This window comes from Lepus europaeus, chromosome 16 (genome assembly GCF_033115175.1).
Source record: "Lepus europaeus isolate LE1 chromosome 16, mLepTim1.pri, whole genome shotgun sequence".
NCBI lineage: Eukaryota > Metazoa > Chordata > Mammalia > Lagomorpha > Leporidae > Lepus > Lepus europaeus.
In genome coordinates this window covers 90,096,871-90,107,964 of record NC_084842.1, presented here as the reverse complement: position 1 = coordinate 90,107,964, position 11,094 = coordinate 90,096,871, and the positions used below count along the sequence as shown (strand labels likewise).

The window sequence follows — 11,094 nt, the reverse complement described above, 5'->3', positions numbered from 1 at the left end:
CAGGAGTCAGGCCCAGGGGGCAGGGACTGAGCCCGGACAGCGCCTTTTCCCCTGGGGGTCACCATGAGGCAGGCTGAGCACCTACTGTGCGCTGGTCACGGCGCCCACCCTCCCCTTCTCGGGCCGAGCACGGTACGGAGGGCTCCGCTCACCCTGGCCGAGGGCCCAGGCCCAGCCTCGCGCCAAGCTCGGAGCCACGGCTCTCGCGGGCGCCCTCGGTTCCCGGCCGGGCCAGGGCTGGGGGCGGGGCCTGGCCAGGAGGCGGGGCCTCGTTAGGAAGCGGGCGGGGCCGGGCGGACGGAGCTGGGGCCGGCCCGGAGCGAGGGGCCGGGCGCGGAGACACGGGCGGGCCCGCGGGCTGGGAGCCGACTCCGACGGGTGAGCCGCGGCGGCGGGGCGCGGCGCGGTTCCTGGGCCCCCGGGGTCGTCTCGGTGGCGGGCGGGGGTCGGCCTGGGCGCGACGGGCACCGCCTGAGCGAGCGAGCGGGGCGGGGCGGGGCGGAGGACGTTCGGCCACCCCGCTGGCGACCCTTGCTGGGTGCTCCCCCGGGACACGACCCTCCCTACCCGGCCCCGAGGGCTCCGAGGGCTCCGGCGGGGAACCGGCTCCCTCCTCCCCCGGGAATCCACGCTTTCTTCCCCCGACTGTCCGGTCCACGAAGGCGAAGGCGGGAGAAGAGCCACCTGTGGGCGCTGATTCACACTGAAGTGTGAGTGACTGACAGCCCGGGGCTCTGGGAGAGGCCTGCGGAGAGGAGGGGGTGGGGGGCTGGGGGCTCCTCTGCTGCTTCCGGCAGCTCCCTCCCACGGAGCCCCCTGCCTCTCTGGGTGACTGTGTGCCTCTTTGCGCTGACACTGGTGACAGCCGTGCCTCGGGGCCTGAAGTGGCCCTGGCCTGCGACCAGTGCTCCGTGAGGGACGTGGGGTCCGGGTGTGGACAGCACACCTGTGATCTTGCAGGCTGTGCGCATGGCCTGGCTTGAAGAGACTCTGGAAATGTCACCTGTGCTGGGGCTAGAACTTGGGTCACAACAGCCTTGGGGCCAGGCTAGGAGCAGGACTCACTGTAGGTGGCTCATGTGACCCTTGCCCCGTGGCTCTGGCTCTGCTCCACACCCCCTCCTGTCCTTTACCCAGACAGCGTGGCCGAGGACCCTGCGTCCAGTTCCTCTCCTGAGAGCTGGGCTGCCGAAGGGGTGACAGCTCTGTCCAGCTCCCTTCCCTCCCTGGCTCTGCTCCGGCCGGGGACACCCAGCCCAGTCCAGGAGCTGATGGTCAGGGCCGTCGGGCAAGAGGGGTGCCGACAAGGGGCCTGGCCTTTCCAGGAAGGAGCCCAGGCCGTTGGGGGTCAGGGAGGAGCCCGGCCAGGAGATGGCCGGGGACAGCGGGAGGGAGGGTGGCCCTTCTTGTTGACAAGTTTGGAGGAAGTCGGGTGCTGGGTCGGTCCCAGCAGCTCCCCGTCCACGTGGGTGTGCACGTACACAGACTGATGGCCAGTGGGTCACAGAGGGACGGGATGGGGGACAGACTCGGGCTGGCTTCCTGGGTTCACCGCCCACGTAGCTGAGCCAGCAGAGCCTCGTGAGGGTAGTGAGCGCTCTGCCCCGTGCGTGCGGCTGGGGGTCCAGGGCTGCTGGAGACACGCGGACGGTGCTCAGTGGCCTTCAGCCCCTGTGGGTGCTTCCCCTGGCCCTCAGGGCTGTGTGCGCTGGCAGACAGTGGGCACCTCTAGGCCACCTCTGCTTGGGGTGGAGGTGGGGCAAGGCCGGCCTGGGAAAGCCCGGGGCAAAGGGCAGGCTCCCAGGTTCCCGCCACCCCCACTGGTGTGCTGGGCAAAGACCCGGCTATGAAGCGTGGCCAGTGGCCGGAGCCACCGGAGACTTGGCCAGCACGGGCAGCCTGGGCAGCGGGGAGCAAAGGCAGGCTGGCTGAGGCGGGGCTGCATCAGGGTCAGGAGTGCGGGCTTGTGTGGCCAAGAGCAGTGCTCTCTGTGTCCCAGGGGACAGCCAGGAAGACTGGGACAAAGGCTGGTGACAGATGCCTGGGGGTGGGCAGAGAGAGGGCCCCAGGTGGGTGGCCCTTCCCCAGAAGGCCTCTTGAGCCCTCCGGTGGCCAGGCCTGGGCACCCCAGGACTGGGGACACTCCCACGGGCGGGCTGCCTGAGTCTGAGTCGCGGGGGGCGTTTTGGGCTCATTGCCTGGCCACCCTCCCTGGGGCACTGGAACCCTCCTGCTCACGGGAGAGCAGACAGCCTCATGTCCAGGGTGAGGCAGACACTGCTCAGCCGTGGGCCAGGAGACCCCAGCCTCGGCTTCCTATCCCGTACAACAGGGGCCGTAGCAGCCCCCAGTGTGGGCCACACCGCTGGGTCTGGCTCTGTGCCGGCTCCTGGCTGCGCTCCAGGGGTGATGTGAATGAAGTGTAAGCCCAGGCTAGGGGCTGCTGGAGCCATGGCGTGGCACAGGGGTTCAGGGCGAGGAAGCAGCGGTCCTTGAGTCTTCGTGGGTTCCCAGGAGGGGATGAAGGTGCCCCAGCTGCGCCCTCTCTTTCCTTCTCCCCCGACGCTGAAACTTCCAGGAGCCCAGCTCTCCAGGCTGCTGGCGGAGTCAGCCCCCGCTGTCACCTGCCCCAGGTCACAGTCCAGGCTGGATCTGCTGGTGACCCGCGGCCCACATGGGCTGGCCGCGTGGGCCTCTGGTCCCTGGTGTATACTTCACAGCTGGCTTGTGGGAAGAGTGTGGACCTGGCCGCCCGGGGCGCTGTTTAGGGAGGGCAGTGGGGCCCTGAGGGTTGGCGGGGCATCCCTGTGCTATCCACACCCCCTCCCCTGCAGCCAAGCTCAATTCCGGGAAGTGCCTCTGTTTCCTTGTGAATCACATGTTTACTGTGTGCCCGCTGAGCCCAGGGCGGGGCGGCCACTGCCAAGCATGCCTGCTCCAGGCGGCTGCGGCTGCGTGGCGTGTGGGGTGTGGGGCGCCTGACTGCTCCAGGCTGCTGAGGGAGCCAGGTCCTTGCCCCAGGGCCTGCTGGACTGGCAGGTATCAGGTGCGGGAGGGCCCTGCTGGCTCTGCGTGCCAGGAACCAGGGGGCTCCCCCATGGCCAGGGTGCTGCACCAGCCTCCGACCAGGGGCCGTGTGGGGCGGCACAGGGACCGGAGGGGCCTGCGGTCTGGGCCTGGGGAGCAGCCGTGTCCCCAGGCGTCAGCACCTTCCTGGGAGGTGGGATTGAGACAGGTCTCACTCCCTGAGGAGCCCTGACTGTGAGCTTCGCAGCGAGGAGCCCACGGGGGCCGGAGTGTCTGGCCCTTCCCTGTGAGGTGTGCAGCCCTATTGGGGCGAAGTTCCTCTCGCCCCAATGGAGGGGTGTTGCAATTCGCCTCCCAGGGCAGTCCCCACACCCTGGGCGGCCCTGCCCTGTGTCCTGAGCCAGGCAGGGGTCTGCTGAGCCCCCAGCTCTCACTGCTAACTGCCCCTAGCTAAGGCAGAAGAAGGTGGGGCCCATCTGGGTGCCTGGAACGCTGGGATGGGTCTAGGGAGCCTGGGACAGTGCCCACAGCCCTGGCCAGGGGGCTGGGCTTTTTGTCCCTGCCGCTGGGACATGGGCACACCCCTTCATTAGGCTGCTGCCCCGGCCCCTGCTTCTCCCTGCGTGCTGACGGCCATGTGTAGCTGGCCCGGGGCCAGGTCTGGGCCACAGGAGCGGACAGGCCCCGCAGGTGGGAGGGCGCGAACTGCGGGCAGGTGCTCGGCCTCCTGGCTCTCTCAGAAGGGACTTTTACTCAAGACGGCTGTCTGCTTCCTGCCTGGTTCTCCGGAGACCCTCCCTGGCCACGCCCCACCCAGCACAGGGCCTGCCCAGGGAGAGGTGAGGTGCGCTTGGCCCCGGGGAGCTGGCATTCCGGGGCGGGCTCCCAGCCTGTGCTCAGCTTGTCCGTGAGCCTGGGACTCTCTCTTCCTGGACCTGACGCCTGCCCGGGTTGGCGGAGTTTCCAATCAGGCAGCGGGTGGTGCCGAGGCCTCCCAGAAACTCTCTGTTTCCATCACAGCCCCCTCCCCCAGACCACCCCGCAGCAAGGACCCATCTGCTCCGCGTGGATGGGGAGACAGAGGCTGCCACAGCATGGGGGGTCCCTGTGGTCGCACCCCCAGCTGCGTTTTCCTCTCTCCGTGGGTGCTGGGGCCAGAGTTAGGGTCAGCTTGCCGGCCACGGGGGCTCCTGGGTGCTGGGTCCCAGCAAAGTCAGATTTCTCCGGTGGAAGGAGAAAGGCTGCCCTGGGCACTCCGGGTGTGTATGTGGGGAGCAGGTGTGGGGAGTGCAGCCCTGTGCTGTCTTTGGAGACTCCTTGACTGTTCGTGGTCCTGACCTACCAGGAACTGGACACAGCCCAGGATCTTAGAGCTGGGCCCACTCAGTGGCCGCCCTTCCCCACAGATCCCTCACCTACAGGGACCCCACCCCACCATTTGCTGCCTGGCACATGCCAGGGTTGGGGGACCTTCCCCGACAGCTCCTCGGTACACAGTGTGAGCTGCTGGGTTGGGGGCCTTGGGGACAGGAGTCCCCAACCCTCATTCCCCTCTAGGACCAAGGTGGGGGGCTGGGTGCTGCTGCCTGGGGCTCTGGGGCGGCTTGCTGTAAGGGGTGGGGCACAGGGACTACCTCTGAGCCCCAGGCAATCCGGGGGCCTGGCCTGGCTTCAGGACGCTTTGCCACTTGGGGCAGAGACTCCCCGAGAGCACGTTCCTGTTCTCCGGAGGATGTGACCAGAAGGGCGAAGTGCAGTGGTCGGTGGTGGTGGCCATGCCTGCTCTGGGGACAGGAAGTTGCTAGGGAAGGAAGTGGGTTGAGCAAGGACCCCTCACCCCCCGCCTTGGGGGAGGCCCTGATGGGCCCTGCTCCAAACCCGAGTTTCCTGCCAGCCTGGCATTGAGGCAGCCGCTGGCCATTTCAGGGCCTGGGAAGAGATGCGTTCTGGACCCAGACAGGACTGCCCAGAGCGCCCTCAGCCTAGCCCTGGGTGTCAGTGGACGTGGTCCTGGCCCTTCCAAGGAGGGTGCGAGAGGGGCCATGGGAGGCACCCGTGGGCCTCCTGAGGATGGGAGCAGCCGGGGGAAGGGGCATGGGAGGGGCGGAGTCAGGGGCTCGTCTGTTTTCAGAGTCCCTCTGGCACCTGGAGCCGGCCACAGCAGCCTCGTCCTCCTGGAAGTGGCCCTGAAGCTTCAGCGAGGGGCTTGGGCGGGGCACAGAGAAGCAGGTCAGTGTAGGTGTGGACAGGGGACCCCTGTGGAGGGGCCCTTGGGGGTGAAGAATAGGGGGGGCAGCCCAGGGACTGGGCAGCATTGGGCCTAGTAGTCCCCAGTCACTCCCCCCCCCCCCCCCAGCAGCCCAAGTGCTCTTTGCCCAGTTTCCTGGCTGACAGTGGCGTGGCCCCATGCCTGTCCTGAGGCTGTACCACCTTCCCATCCCCTGCAGCCTGCCCTGCTGGGCTTCCTGAACCACCCCATGGGGGCCCCCAGCCAGGGAGGCTGAGGCCCAGGAGTGTGGACCTGGGCCCTGCTGACCCCGGGAGTCTGAGGTTGGCCAAGCATTAAATGGGAGCGCTGCGACCACTGCCGGGCAGACAGCAGGGCCCAGGGGCACTTTGCTGGCTCTGTGCCAGAGTGGGTGCAGCGAGGCTGGGCGGAGGGGAGAACCCAGGTGTCGGGGCCCAGGGGCCCTGACTGGAGCCAGGCCTGGAGCATGGTCCCCGGGGAGCACCACGCTGGGCTCTGGTGCCCCTGGGCACTGCCTGAGGGCTTGGGGGCAGCATCCCTCGAGCTGCTCGTGGGCACTGGGGGGTCTTGGAGGCCCAAGCTGGGGCGCATGGCCGTGTGGGAGTCTGCTGTGAGACCGGCAGGGCCCAGCGCTGGCTCCTGGGGGGAGGGGCAGGGAGCTGGAGGCCTGGCCTTGGAAAGGGAGGGGTGAGAAGGAGGAGGCGGGGAGGCTCCCTCCTGCTCTGATGGCTGAGGACAGGGGCCAGAGTGCCCTGGGAGGGGCAGGGAGGCGGGGGGCCGGGCTCTTCCCGCCAGCCCCAGGCCCACTGCCAGACCCTTGTCCTCACTGGGCCTCTGAACAATGGGGCAGTGTGAGGGTGCCTGGGAACGTCCAGGTTGGCCTGGCCCCCTCTGGGCCCTGCGGAGGGGCGAGGACAGGAGCCAGCGGCCGTGACTCATCCCGTCCCCCAGCCAGGGCCCGGGGCTCTGGGATTCCCAGGCCAAGGAGGAACACACGGCTCTCAGTTCCCTAATCCTGGGCTGAGCCTGCTCGTCCTTCCTGCTTGTGGTCCCCTCTCTCCTCGTCTCCTCCTGTGGCCCCTTCCTCCTGGACCTGTCTGGTCCCCATGCCTGTCGGCTCCCTGCCCACCGCAGCCCGGCCAGGGGACTGGCCTGTCACCTGTACCCCACTCTGCTGGCCTGGGGGTGACCCAGGAGGAAGCTCGGGAGTAGGCCAGACCCAGCCTAGACCTGAAACCTCCAGAGGCCAGCCTGCAACTTACTAAGAGGTAAAAAGTGACAAAAAGCAGAAGACAGTGGAGTAAGATAGACTCAAGGGGCAAAAATTAGTCGGTAGCCTCGAAGAGCAGAAAAACACATTTTCAAACAACTTAAAAATAAGGAAAAAATGGGCCAAGCAAGTGGTTAAGCTAAGATGCTGGTGTGGGCAGAGAGAGTGACAGCCATGCCGGTCCGGCCTGCGGCAGGGCAGCCAGAGGCCAAGCCAGGCCCGAGGCCCCCATGGTGCGTGGGACGCCGGGACCACAGGCCTGGCGGCCTGGGAGATGCTCTCGATGCCCGCTCTGAGCACCAGGCAGGTGTCAGGAGCCCTAGGTTTCACGTGTTCTGAGAGAGGACGGCAGGGCACAGACGTGACTGAAGCGGTGAGCAGAGGACCACAGGGACCTGTCCCGGGCACATTGGCCGCCCTGCACCCCAGCACCCCACCTCCTCACGGCCTCACGGCCTTGGCGTCCCCTTGCCCTGGTGCTAGACTCTGGGCCATCCAGGGAGCCCTCCGCCTCCAGGGACCTGAGGCAGAGCCTTGTGAACCCTGTGGCTTGGTCCTCAGGCTGAGAAATGGCGTGTGCGCAGTCCCCGGAGCGCAGGAGCCGAGCTGGGGTTGGAGCCAGGCACTTAGCTCAGGCAGGGCTGAGACCCCGTCTGCCTCCACTAGGTTCTGCTGTGGACCCACTTCTCCGTCGAGTCTGAAGGCGTGCTTTCTCTTTGACCTCAACCCCAGGGCCTTTGCATAAGCTGTTCTCGGAGGCGCTCTCAATGTAATCCCTTTTGCGGGGTTAGTTCATGTGGAAGGTTGGTGCCGCCACGCTGGCTGACGTGTCGCTGTGTCTGGGTGGAACGAATATCACAAGGATGTGAGTCAGAGGTGGCTGCCTCTCCAGCACACGGGGGCCCAGACAGAGAGCAGCTTCGATCCTAGGGTGCAGAGTGGGGCGGCTGCCTGCAGGCGGCAGTGCCCGATGGCTCCAATACCCCAAGAAGCCGGGGTTGGGGGAGCACTGGGCAGGAGGGATGGGGTGAGGCTGCCCATCTCCACCTTGACTCCAACTGAGCAGGCCCAGCGGTGGGCTGCCGGTCACTCCCGGCCTCTCCTACTGAACCATGGCTCTGTCCACCCCAGTCAGGGTCACCATGTGCACTTTTGCTCCATGGAGCCCGCTCCATGCAGCCTCGGCTCTGAGGCCTTGGCCAGCTGCTCCTGGGACGCCGCAGGCCTGGGCTTCTGCCTCTTTGTCAGAGCTTCTTCTGGGGTAGGCACCAGACAGTGCCTCCCTCCCACCGAGGGAGCAGGCAGCACTCTCCTGTGCCTAGGAGTTTCCGGACCGACCTCCTGACTCTGCTGGGATCAGCTTGAAGCGGGACCCAGCCCAGATCCTCAGGGTAGGCCAGACCGGGGCCTCTGACCCGTGTCAGGCTGGGCTCCCTTCCTGAGCCCCGCGTGGGAGGCCGGGCTCGCCCTGCTGTCCTCAGGCTGCTGGGTTTTCTGCCCAGCTGGGGCCAGCATCCTTTTGAGGTGAGCCTTAGAGTGGCTCCTCGTCCCTGTTTCCCTCTGGGAGCAAAGCCTGGCAGGAGTTGCCTGGGAGGGCCCCGCATGGCTGATTCTGGGGCTTCCAGTGGGGCCCCCAGGCTGGAGTGTGGGCAAGGTGGCCCCAGGCTCCAGGTGACGCAGGCCATGCTGGCCGGGCGGCCGGGGTGGCAGCCTGCTCGGCTTCATGTCCTCATCAACAGGGCCGGACATCCACCAGGGCGGTGGGTGCTGGAGTGGACCACCTTGAGCTAACGCACGCTGTACATGGGGGTGTCCAGGGCGCCCGCCACCCGGCCCTCCTGTCGTGAGAGCTGACCGTGGGCGGAAGGCACCCCAGCCTTCATGACCCTGTGCCTGGCCTCAGCAAACGGGGGAGTCTGTCCCTAGGATGCACCTGTGACACAGCTATCCGAGGAGGGTCTGGCCGGTGGTGGCCTCTGCTCCTGAGGGGGCCGGCCTGTGTCCACCCCAGAACTGTGTTCGGGAGCCCTGCTGGGCCTGGTGGGTGGGCAGCAAGTGTGTGCTGAGGGAGGAGACTGGCGGGACCCGGGCAGCTGCCCTGTGGCCACTGAGAAGAGGGGGCACGGCAGGCTGGGTTTGGGGATGTCCAGTGGGGCTCAGCTTGGCTCTGCCTTCAGGGGAGCCCCCTTCCAGATGTCTCAGTGAAGGTCCCCAGTGGAGCCCACCTGGCCACGGGCCTCTGGCTGCTGGGGGGTGAGCCGTGATGTTGGGCTGGCCCAGCCCCATGCTGACCATGTAGGCATGGACACTGTGGCTGGGAAAAGTTACCATGGGAGCCAGGCCCCTGCGTGGGCCCCCCTCATGCAGCCAGGGGTCTCCCTGTGATGAAGAAGTTGGGGCACTTGAGGCTACAGGGATGGGGAGGGGGTGTTGAGCCACTGGGGTGTGGACAGAAGGTACCTGGTGCCTGCAGCACGCACAGGATGGAAACAGAGCTGACGTCGCAAGGTGGGCAGTAGCCAGAGGACAGGGCAGGCAGTGTGAGGGGCGCAGACAGCCTCTTTAAGGAGCTCTGCAGCTGGGGGCCCGGCCCAGAGGCAGGTGGGGGCCCGGCCCAGAGGCAGGTGGGGTCCGGCCCAGGGGCAGGTGGGGGCCCGGCCCAGGGGCAGGTGGGGTCCGGCCCAGGGGCAGGTGGGGCCCGGCCCAGGGGCAGGTAGAGGTCCTGCCCAGAGGCAGGTAGAGGTCCTGCCCAGGGGCAGGTAGAGGCCCAGGGGCGGGTGGGGGTCTGGCCCAGGGGTGGGTGGGGGCCTGGCCCAGAAGCAGGTAGAGGTCCGGCCCAGGGGCAGGTTGGGCCCAGCCCAGGGGCGGGTAGAGGTCCGGCCCAGGGGCAGGTGGGGGCCCGGCCCAGGGGCAGGTGGGGTCCGGCCCAGGGGCAGGTGGGGCCCGGCCCAGGGGCGGGTAGAGGTCCGGCCCAGGGGCAGGTAGAGGTCCTGCCCAGAGGCAGGTAGAGGTCCTGCCCAGGGGCAGGTAGAGGCCCAGGGGCGGGTGGGGGCCTGGCCCAGAAGCAGGTAGAGGTCCGGCCCAGGGGCAGGTAGAGGTCCTGCCCAGAGGCAGGTAGAGGTCCTGCCCAGGGGCAGGTAGAGGCCCAGGGGTGGGTGGGGGCCTGGCCCAGAAGCAGGTAGAGGTCCGGCCCAGGGGCAGGTGGGGTCCGGCCCAGGGGCAGGTGGGGCCCTGGCCCAGGGGCAGGTGGGGGCCCGGCCCAGAGGCAGCTGGGGGCCCGGCCCAGAGGCAGGTGGGGGCCCGGCCCAGGGGCAGGTGGGGGCCCGGCCCAGGGGCGGGTGGGGCCCGGCCCAGGGGCGGGTGGGGCCCGGCCCAGGGGCGGGTGGGGCCCGGCCCAGGGGCAGGTGGGGCCCGGCCCAGGGGCAGGTAGAGGTCCGGCCCAGGGGCAGGTGGGGCCCGGCCCAGGGGCAGGTAGAGGTCCGGCCCAGGGGCAGGTGGGGCCCGGCCCAGGGGCAGGTGGGGCCCAGCCCAGGGGCAGGTGGGGCCCGGCCCAGGGGCGGGTAGAGGTCCGGCCCAGAAGCAGGTGGGGCCCGTCCCAGGGGCGGGTGGGCCGGGAGGGGCCGTGGAGGGGAGAGTGGGGCTGAGGAGGTGGAGAAGGCGGCCCATGCACGGGGTTGGGTAGGATTCTGCTCCGGGGCTGCCCCAGGCCCACAAGAAAGTTAGAATGTTCTAGAGGCCAGGCCCACAGGGCGTGATGGGAAAGCACGGCTGGGCTTGGAGCACAGGTGTTTTGATGCTCTGCTTGGCCTTTCCCCCTTGGTGACTATGGAAACTTCGTGACCAGGTGCCCCTGGAGCGGGTGTGTCTGCCGCCAGCCAGGTGGTCCACTCCTGAGCTGTCGGCCTCACTCTTCAGATGAGGCAACTGAGGGTCAGAGTGTACCACCAAGCTGGAAAGAGGGGACGGAGCCAGGCCTGACACCGCGCCTGCGCTCTAACCACTGCACCACCCTTCCCACCTGTGCAGGGCCTGGTCCTCCGGTGCCCCGCTGACTGCTGGGAAGGGCAGGACGCCCCTTCAGGGGGGCTATGCAGGGCGGTGAGAGGGGCAGCCCAGCCCACACAGCAGCACCCTGGAGCCATCGGAAGGCGGACACTCGCCAGCGCGTGGGAGCTGTGTGGGCCCTGCACACCTCTGCTCCCGTGGCTCGAGGCAGGGCTCCAGGCAAGCAGGCGCCAACCTGCCGCGCCATCCCCACCCCGGCCTCCCCACAGCTGGCCACCGGTCTTGTCACCTCGTCCTGGAGTCCCTGCCCTGGCATTTGGTGGTGGTGGCCTGCCCCTTGCTGGTGGGCTTGACTCTCAGCCCCAGCCCGACCTTGACCCCGAGACAGCTCAGAGTGCTTGAGGGGACAGGCTCCAGGGATGGGCAGGCACTGTGAGCGCCTCTGGGGACACCACTCGAGGGCCAGGCGTCCCAGGGCAGAAGCCCAGAGCCATGGGGGCAGCTGTGCATGGAGGACACTTTCTGTACTTTCCCTTCCCTATGC

At 68.2% G+C, this 11,094-nt stretch overlaps 1 protein-coding gene across 2 annotated transcripts in view; it reads left to right on the top strand.

Moving 5' to 3' along the window:
* Positions 1–319: 319 nt before the first annotated feature.
* The window catches only part of SH3BP2 (SH3 domain binding protein 2), a 34,143-nt gene continuing 23,368 nt past the window's right edge, over positions 320–11,094 (top strand). Inside the window, exon 1 of one of the 2 annotated variants that reach the window (XM_062213289.1) lies at positions 320–378. The gene's annotated coding sequence lies outside the window, so the exon portion shown is untranslated. Of the gene's footprint in view, positions 379–579; positions 711–11,094 lie in introns of those variants that run through there. The other variant, XM_062213291.1, reaches the window with a different exon arrangement.